The sequence below is a fragment of the Monopterus albus genome, unplaced genomic scaffold, assembly GCF_001952655.1.
Source record: "Monopterus albus unplaced genomic scaffold, M_albus_1.0 scaffold41.1, whole genome shotgun sequence".
Classification (NCBI taxonomy): Eukaryota; Metazoa; Chordata; class Actinopteri; order Synbranchiformes; family Synbranchidae; genus Monopterus; species Monopterus albus.
In genome coordinates, this window is record NW_018127921.1 from 5,306,601 (window position 1) to 5,316,226 (window position 9,626).

The 9,626-nt window shown below is 42.6% G+C and overlaps 1 protein-coding gene and 1 long non-coding RNA gene across 6 annotated transcripts in view; one reads left to right on the forward strand and one right to left on the reverse strand.

Annotated features, from left to right (window-relative positions):
* The window catches only part of grm8a (glutamate receptor, metabotropic 8a), a 388,925-nt gene that overhangs the window by 13,907 nt on the left and 365,392 nt on the right, over window positions 1-9,626 (reverse strand). The window lies entirely within an intron of this gene.
* On the forward strand, window positions 4,839-5,648 carry LOC109959818 (uncharacterized). Its single transcript, XR_002274882.1, has 2 exons — window positions 4,839-5,033; window positions 5,263-5,648. It is a non-coding gene; the product is annotated as an uncharacterized LOC109959818 (long non-coding RNA).

The following is a 9,626-nucleotide window of genomic DNA, read 5'->3' on the forward strand; positions in this document are numbered from 1 at the left end:
TGTCAAAAAATTCCTCATTCTGTACCTCACAGTAATTGTGTAACACACAGCAAGCTGAGGCAATGCGACTTACAAATGATATGTGGGAGTCACTCTCTTTTAAAAGGCAGCGCCAGTGTCCTTTGAGGCGCCCAAAGGCACGCTCAACTGTCATATGGGCTTGACTTAGGCGGTGGTTGAAGTTCAGCTGCTGTGGTGTTACTCTACCTCCTTCAGGGTAAGGTTTCAGGAGCCAAGATAGGTTGGTGGTGGGAGAGATCTGGACGTGTAATGTTAATTTTACCTGTGATCCTCTGAATAAACCAGCACGGTTATTTTTTATAAAATCTAAAGCGGTCTGCTTCGTCTTATTGTGAGTTCCTGGTTTAAAAGAGCCGGAAGAGGCTTTGTAGAGAAATAGAAGCTTATATTACTGTTACGGTAAACCGTGTGTTAAGTGGTTTTGGACCCAGTAATGATGCAGACTCGAACCCAGGATAGACAAGGAAAAACGTCTTTAATGCGTCGCAGAAAAAAAACAAACAAACAAAACAACAGAGCTGGTCTCTTCCGCTGATCTCGGGGCAGCTGGGCACACTGGGTTGACTGGTTGACTGGACCACTGTTTCCCGGGGTGTATGAGAGGCGTAGCTCGCTAAGTAAGAACAAAGAGTGAGAGTTTAAGAACACGCAGCAGGTGTGTATGGTACAGACTGCTTCTGGTAGTCACTCTGGGGACCTGAATAGCTGAGCGCGCCGCAGGCCCAGGGAGTAGTCCAGGGAGGGGGAGGCTGGTGCCAGAGGTCCTGGGTCCGGTGTGTGGGTTCCCCGATGAGGCAGCGCTGGTAGCTCGGTGTGACGTGGGTTGGCCGTGCTGTTCCAGGATTGCTTGGGAGCTCTGCGAGGAGGAGCAATTCACACAACAAAATAAAAACAAAAGACGGCCAAAGCCGACCCAGAACGGGAAACGTAAAGTCCCCAGAAAAACAGTCCAAACCAAAAAAACCCTTTAAAGCATAAGAAGGGCAAAAAAAACGATGAAACGGTACTGAGCGTAATTACTGTTCACAGCGTTCAGTGAGGAGCACAGATCAAGGAGTCCATAATCCTGAGTTTTTGACATGAACACGAACTGGCGTTACTAGCAGGACAACATATGATAATCTGGCGACGAGAACGCACCAACGCCGACCCTATATACTGCTCCGATAATTGAGAGCAGGTGTGCCTCGTCGCCTGGAACGCACCCTCACCTGTGCGGGGGTGGAGCTGCTGGAACTACCTGTGCCTGCTACTGAGGTACAGGGGGCGGCCTGGGTCACGGTTGTGACAGGTGGAGCTCTGATCTTAATATGGGTTCCATCTATTGCTCCAGCCACTTGAGGGAATCTCCATCTGTCTCGAAAAGCTTGCACTATCTGCCTAAACTCTGTTAAAGAGGGACGCTTTATGTACTGAGGCTTCATTACAACATTTATAGCAGTCACAACTTCTTGAGTGATAGTGCAACATATTGATATCCCAACTCCAAACAGGTGAGAGATCGATCTGAACTCTAGATTTGTGGCCAACCTCCAAATACAAATAGCCACGTGAACTTCTACAGGAACTGCCTGCCTGTATTGTGTATTCTGGTGTGTCAGCCAGGGCCGGAGAGTGTCACACAGTAGATTGAAACTGCATCTTCGCATTCTAAAATTTATCAGCCATTCCTTGTCCGTCCAGGTGTTGCAGATGTAAGGCCACCAACTACCACTATGTGGATATGTCCAAATGCTCCTGTATCAAGATAGAATTTTGAACATACCATCTCAACTCTCGAGTCAGTTAGGCCACTGGCATTTTTTTTAAAATGCTGATGCTTAGCGTTAGTATAAAACAAATTACTTAAGATCTTAATAAAACATTGCAAGGAGATGCGAGGTTCATATCGAACAATTGACTTTTTGTAACTTTCAAAATTTGGATGGCAATATACATACCTGATGGATCTTCGGTAATATCTTCAGCTGATTAACATATGATAGTTCATTAATATCCACGCATGCTGCCTCCTGTATTGCCTGGATATGCGTCTTCGGCGACTCCAATGCATCAATAGATTGTTTTCCAGCCATAACCACGCTTCATTTTCAAACTGTATGACTTGGTTAAAGTGGTAAATGCAAGTAACGTAATACAAAAAACCAGGGCGAGGCCCTCCATGTTGACATCCATCTTCTCTCGTCACAGAAACGTGGACTTTCTTCCTTTATTTACTTTTTCTGTTCTCGCGGCAGACACATCTGACCAATAAGCGGAGAGAACATTCTCGCGTAGTTTTACTTGACGTGTTTTGGTGCCCTCGGATTTTATTTTGTGTGAAACGAAACCGAACCAAGGAGACATTGCTACATGTTTACAAACTCATCAACTGATTCGGACCAAAGCAAACGAATTAAGGTGTGAAAGCACCCTTTGATACAAGTATATATTAGTTTTAGTCAGATTTTAGTCTTTTGATTTTTGTTAGTTTTAATCTAGTTTTAGTCAACAGCTCAGTCTGAACATCTTTTCCCCCTTTTTTATGGATAGTGAAAGTTGTTTGTACATTTTAGTTTATCTTTGGGACTTTGAGAAAACGCTGGAAGAGTAGTTGTGTAGACGCCCTGGTAAGGCTACAGCAGTGGGCTTACCAAACGCTGCTCCTGGCTATAAGTCTAGCAAATCTCCGCTCTCTAGCCAACAAATGGATTAACTGTTTCTCGTCAATCAGACTAATTCTGACTGTTCATATTCTGCTGCTCTGTGCTTCATTGAAACGTGGCTCAATGACTTGATCCCAGACAGAGCTGTTCAGCTACAGTACCAGGATAATAGATCCACAGTATGGACCATGTAAAGAAGTTAACTGGGAAGATGAGAGGAGGTGGAATCTGCTTCTACATAAAAAAGGTTGGTGTAGGGGTGTCACAGGATTAGAGAGAACTTGTAATACGGAGTTAGAATCATTATTCATTACCACAAACCATTCCATTCACAGAGAGAATTTTTCTCCTTTTTCCTGGTCGGTATTTATATTTCTCCATAGGCTTGTGTTAAACATGTGTTGCAGCTTCTAGCAACCCAGATAATTCACATGGAACAGGAATACCCAGATTCCCTGCTCATTATTTTAGGGAATTTTAACAAAGCAAACCTTAACCATGAACTGCCCAAATACAGACAGCTGTCCCACCAGGGACAAAAATACTCTTGACCATTGCTACCCTGTGATAAGGACTGTCTATTGCTGTCTGTCTAGCCTTTGGGCTTTTGGACCACTGCATGATCCATCTCATCTCCACCTATAAACAGAAGCTTAAAACTTCAAAGCCTGTGATCAGAACAGGGAGGAGATGGACTGAGGTGTCGAAGTCAAAGCTATAGGCATGCGTTGTCTGTACAGATTGGGGTGCTTTTGAGGCTGCAGCTACAGACCTGGATGAATACACCGATATTGTGACATCATACATCAGCTTTTGTGAGGACGTGTGTGCCCACCAAGACCTTCTTCACACAAAACAACAACAAGTCCTGGTTCATAGTGAAGCTGAAGCAGCTCTGTTGTGCCAAAGAGAAGACCTATAAAAGTGGGGACAGGATCCTGTATAACCAGGCCAGAAATACACTGACAAAAGAGATCAGAGTACCAAAGAGGAGCTACTCTGAACAGCTGAAAAAGTTTTCAGCCAACAACCCCTCATCTGTGTGGCGAAGCCTGAAAAACATTGACTACAGAAAACCATCCACCCCTGCTATGAAAGACCATCAATTGGCAGGTGACCTGGATGTGTTTTACTGTACTTTTTGACTAATGATCCATCATCAGTGTGAAGAAACCTATGGAATATCACCGGTTACAGGAAACCATCCCCCTGCTGCAGAGAGCTATCAATTGGCGGATACAGAACTCCACACCCTTCACCCACCTCACCTCAGACCCGCAACCAGTAGCTGCTCCCCCGTGATCACCTCCCTTCCCCGCAACCCCCCACCCCTGAATAACTGTGAAAATGATGGGCATGGCCTTTTCAAAAAAGCAAAAGTTCATAAAGGCACCAGACCCAGATGGTGACCCCCTCCTGCCTGAAAGCCTGTGTTGACTAGATAGCTCCCATCTTCACACAGATCTTCAACTGATCATTGGAGCTTTCTGCAGTCCCTTCCTGCTTCAAATAAGGGAAGAGATTTCTGCAGACCCCTCAAATAACAAACTGGTAACAAACTGTTTGAACTCCTCCCCTCTGGACGGCGTTACAGGTCACTGTGCACTAAGACATCCAGGCACAGGGACAGTTTCTTCCCCCAGGCTGTCGCTCTGAGTTAACACTTAACCCATGACAATATGATTGGACAGTAACCCTCAGTGCAATACCTGTAAATATACCTTGTACAGATTATACAGACTCGTACAGGTCTCTAGTTTTAAGTACTCAGTTTTATCCCTATTTATCTCATTTCAGTGAACATTCCTTTGCTGTCTACATTGTTTACTGTCTGTTTATACTGCTTTTTCTGCATTTTTTGCACTGTTTGTTGATGTTAATACTGCTATGTTGTTATATTACACAGCCTTATGCTGGTTTACTGTTTGCACATTGAGAGCCGATGTACCAGAGTCAAATTCCTCATGTTGTGATGTCGCGCGGCTCAGCTTCCCGTGTTTACGTTTCTGTTTACCTGTTCTCTCCCCGCTGCTCCGTCACCGCAATTAGTCGCCATATCATTCACCTGTTGATCTCCCGGTCTGGTCACCTGCAGTATCTCTCTGCAATCAGCCATCATTTCTCCCACCTGCTGCTCGTTGTCTCCCGGTCCTGTCAGGTATATATACACCGTCTTCTGCTGCCTCTTTGCTGGTTCATACCATATCATAACCTTACATTTATGCAACGCTACCTGGTTAGCATTACATGTATTCGTGTCCTGTTTGTTCGACTCCGTGTTCCCGTCCTGTTCCTGTTTGTTTCCGCATGTCAACGGCGTTATCAGAGCTGCTGACATGCGGGTCAGTCATCAAGCTCGCTGTTTCTGTGAGTGCATAAGCCCTCTGTCATCATCCTTCAGTTTCCTGATTGCTGATACTGCTACCCTGTGTGTCTTTACTACTTCCACGACCCTATGTACTCGTCTGTCGACTCACCTGTCATCCTGGTCCTCCTGGCTGCTGCCTACGTACCTGCTTGTCTTCTGGTTCCTGTGTCCCTCCTGGTGTCGGCTCTCCTGCTCGTCCTCTGGTTCCTGTGTCTCCCCTGCTGCCAGCTCTCCTGTTCATCCTCTGGTTCCTGTGTCCCTCCTGGTGTCGGCTCCCCTGCTCATCCTCTGGTTCCTGTGTCCCTCCTGGTGTCAGCTCCCTTGCTCTTCCTCTGGTTCCTGTGTCTCCCCTGCTGCCAGCTCTCCTGCTCATCCTCTGGTTCCTGTGTCCCTCCTGGTGTCGGCTCCCTTGCTCTTCCTCTGGTTCCTGTGTCTCCCCTGCTGCCGGCTCTCCTGTTCATCCTCTGGTTTCTGCGTCCTTCCTGGTTCCTCGTTCCTTGTCCCTCCTGGTCCTCTCGGGTCTCCTGCTCGTCCCTCCCTGGTGGTCTTCTCGTCTTCCTACCACCCAGCCTTACCTGTGTTGTTGTTCATTAAACCACTTTCTTTAGCTCCTACTCCTCCTGGTCTGTGTCTGCTACTGGGGTCCACACCACACTCACAGTAACACCTCGCCAATAAGGCCGATTCTGATTCTGAGTTTCTTTCCCCGGGCCATCACTCTCAAAAACAGTTAATTCATGTTTACATGGATAACAAGTTTCAGCAAACACTATAGTGATATAACTTATAGACATAATCATGTTACACACCAAGCAGCTGTTTATTAACTTGTGTATATGTACAGTACATATATTTATCAATAAATTTTTTTTTCTAGTTTTTACTTTTTTTTTGTTCTACTTTATTTGGTACACACTGGGGGCCACTGAACTGGACTCAAAGTCCTTGTATTTTTTTTTTTATTTTTTTTACATACTTGGCAATAGAGATTATGATTGATTGATTATTCCCTTCTTAGTGTCTGCATCTTTGTCTCTTCCTCTTCATCCTTCTGCCTTCTCAACCTCTATAGCTTCCTCCATCTCTTTTTCTCTTAGTTCTGCAATATTTAACATATGTACTACCGTGATAATGAGTTTGGGTGCCTGTGATAACCAAATCTTTTTACAAATGTGATGACTTTTTAGACCGCCTGAGGGTCCTGAACTAACTTCACTCTGCCATTTACTGCCATCCTAGCTGTGTGTGTGTGTGTTTCCCTATCTGTGTATCTAACTAATACCTGCTGGGACCATTTATCATTTTAATCACCTGAGCCATGGGAAGGTGAAGAAATTTTAATTTTATTTATTTAATTTAAGAAATTGGAGCAGTTATGATAAAAAATGAATGAATATAATTTTTGTTTGTTTTGATGTCAGTGTTTGCTAAGTAAATATATGAACAATTGATAAATACATTCTAATTCAAGGACATTTTTTTATTGTAAAATGGCTTTAAAAATAGTTGATCTTCTATGCAGTATTTAAGAACTGCAATTTAGATCCACAGTAACATATAATGTGCCTACATTTTATGTTCTGAAAATAAGTGTATTTAATTTTTCACATTACAGACTAACACTAAAATTTACAACTGTGAAGTCAATTCATTTCAACAAAATCTCTACACAACCACATATATGGGGTCACTTGCTGAATTGTGTTTTTTTTAGATGAAGAACAAAAAACAAAACAAATTTGCAGGAAAGGAGAACTTGCAATTAAGTGTCATATTATTTAATAATGTTTAATTTTTTCAAATACAGAGGCATCGATCTGTCTTCAGAATACTGTCAACATATCACACCACTACGCAATTCATTCAGTCCACAAATACCATATAGGCTAAGTAAAAAGTTAGTTTTTACTGAACCCAATGACCTCAACTACATAAAGAACGGGTAGTGTAAAAAAGGCTCATAATTTGGTAGGGGTGAAAAAGATAGACCACAATATAAATGGGAAAACTGAAACAAAAGTCAGATTTACGGCTGCATTGGTTGAAAACCATAGATTTGAACCAAACTGCCTAAAATCGATTTGAACTTCATAAACCTATCTTTGGCACGTTTTGCATTACTTCTTGCTTTGCCAGCATTCAAACATGTCTCCTTCTTAACGACGCAGGTCCAGGAAAACCGCTACACACAGTACAGATTAAGTACCCCTAGCAGCAGCATGCAGACTGGGGCCAAGCTCAAGGTGGGCGAGGACAGACATTTGAATCCGCCCTTCACCTAGCATCGACTAGTGATGGGAAGTTCGGATCATTTTACTGATTTGGTTCTTTGAATCTCGTTCAGCAAAATGAATGAATCTTTTTTCAGTCATTTCATTCACTTCAGCAGAGAAGAGACTTCAGAAGGATTTTAACACATCAGGAGAATGAGCACCAGAAAAAGGAGTGGTTTGGACTCATTTTGTTGCATTTTCAAGAAAGAAAGAAAGATTTTCCCTGATGAAGTTTAAAGCATTGACCAACTCTTTATTTAATACATTCAGTGTTACGGAAAAGAACCATATTCACAAAATTATAGTCTGTAGGAAATAAAAAGCAATTTTATAAAAAAAATAAACGCATCACGTAACAGTAGGAGTAAAAAAACTAAGGACGGTTGAAAATTAACTAATTTCTGTATCCAACAAAGCAGTCATGTCACGTTACAAAAACAAACGACTCAAAACCGAGGACTCGAAAGGCGTACTAATCTTAAAAAGATTAGTACGCCTTTCGAGTCCTCGGTTTCGAGTCGTTCATTTTTGTAATGTGACATGACCGGTTTGTCAGTAATACTGAGCTTATGCGATGTTGCGCATGCGCGGTCAACAAAATGAACGAATCACTCACCGAGATGACCCGATGTTTTCGAGTCATGGTAAAGATTCGTTCAAAATGAATGAATCGTTCGTGAACGACACATTATTAGCATTGACTGCTGGATACTACCTCAACATCGCCATCATATTGGTCCAGGTAAGACTGGCCTCTAAACAAATAAGAGGGGAGCTATTTTCCTAGATAATAAACTCAGACAAAGGAGAAGAAGAAAGCTGGGGCCAAGCTCAATCTGGGCAGAGTCAAACATTGGACCCCGCCCTGAGATCAGCCCTTAGCTGCAGTCAGGGGCATCTCCTATGGATAGTTGCAGAAGCAAACAGTGCTAGTTTTAGCAGCTACTTCAGAATGCAGAACATGCAGCGCTTGTGTGGAGTATACCGGGAGGAGTAACACAGATCTGGCAACAAAGGTGACCCATTTTTGAACTGATGGAAACAGGATAGTTTGTTGCGAGGGAACTCAGTCTGAGAAAAGTAACAGTGCTAATGTTGTTAGCAGCTGCTTTCACAGCACATCAGCTGATACGACCACCCAGTTGGGTCGAAGTCAATGACTGAAACTATAAGCTATTTCATTTGCAAAGACACATGCCTGTGTTGTTGAAAATGTGGAATTTGGCAGTGATTCCGAAGCCGAGGCACACAAAAACAAGTAAGCAGGATTTATGTGAAAAATGGATTCCAGCTCTGAATGATAAGGTGAACAGATAGTTTAAAGCATGTATAGTCTTTCAAATAAAAGCTAAATTAAAACTATCTGCTGAACTGAATCAAAATCACTCTAAATCATACTGTATTGTATCATAACAAATTTTGCAGTATCATTTTCATATCTAATCATGGACCATGTATTGAGATACATATCTAATTGTGTGAGAGGGAGAGGTACACACCCCTACAATTTGGGTGTCTTAAAATAACTCTTGGTTCATGGTCACAGTGGTAAGTAATAACCAGACAAAAGTTACACCAATTACACTTTACTGCTCACTTCAAACCACCAGCTGCAACAGCTGAGAAGGGTATCATTTAGACCCCCTCACAAAAAAAAACTTAAAGGTGAGAGGAGTAGGTGTTTTGTAAATTTCTAGGCATGAAAAAATTACTCTGCTTTTCAAGATGCTTGTTAAATCCCCCATGTTGCACTTCTCCATATGGCCATTACACACATTTTTCAAACATGGTGCTGTGAAAATCCCCGGGACTCCCCACCATAATACCACCATAATAATTTTACTTTGTGTCAGTGCAGCTTAATTGGTCACTGTTGTCCACAAGTGCCTCATTATCTTTTACAAAACAGCGCTTAGAGACATTTTTCTCTGTCTAGTCCATACTGGTGTATGGTCACTGTGTGTCATGAAAGAGTGCCCAGGATATTTCATGAAATAATACATCTACTTTTCCTCAGCCAAATCTTGTTAGTGTAGCTCTTATTGACTTTCAGATCTATATCAAGTTCACCCAGCAGTCTAAAGCCAAATAATGTTTGCATTTTGCATAAAGTTTCATTGTAATGCAGCCTGTGAGGGTGGCCCTGTTGTGAATAGCTCCTCTCCTCTCCTAACAGATATGACAGTGGTCCCACTGTGCACAGTTTGTATGGATGCTGAATCAGCATCCATACTATGTTATCCAAATATGTATTATTATTATTATTGTATGGATGCTGATTCAGCATCACTACAATAAAGACCAGGCAAACAAGGGATG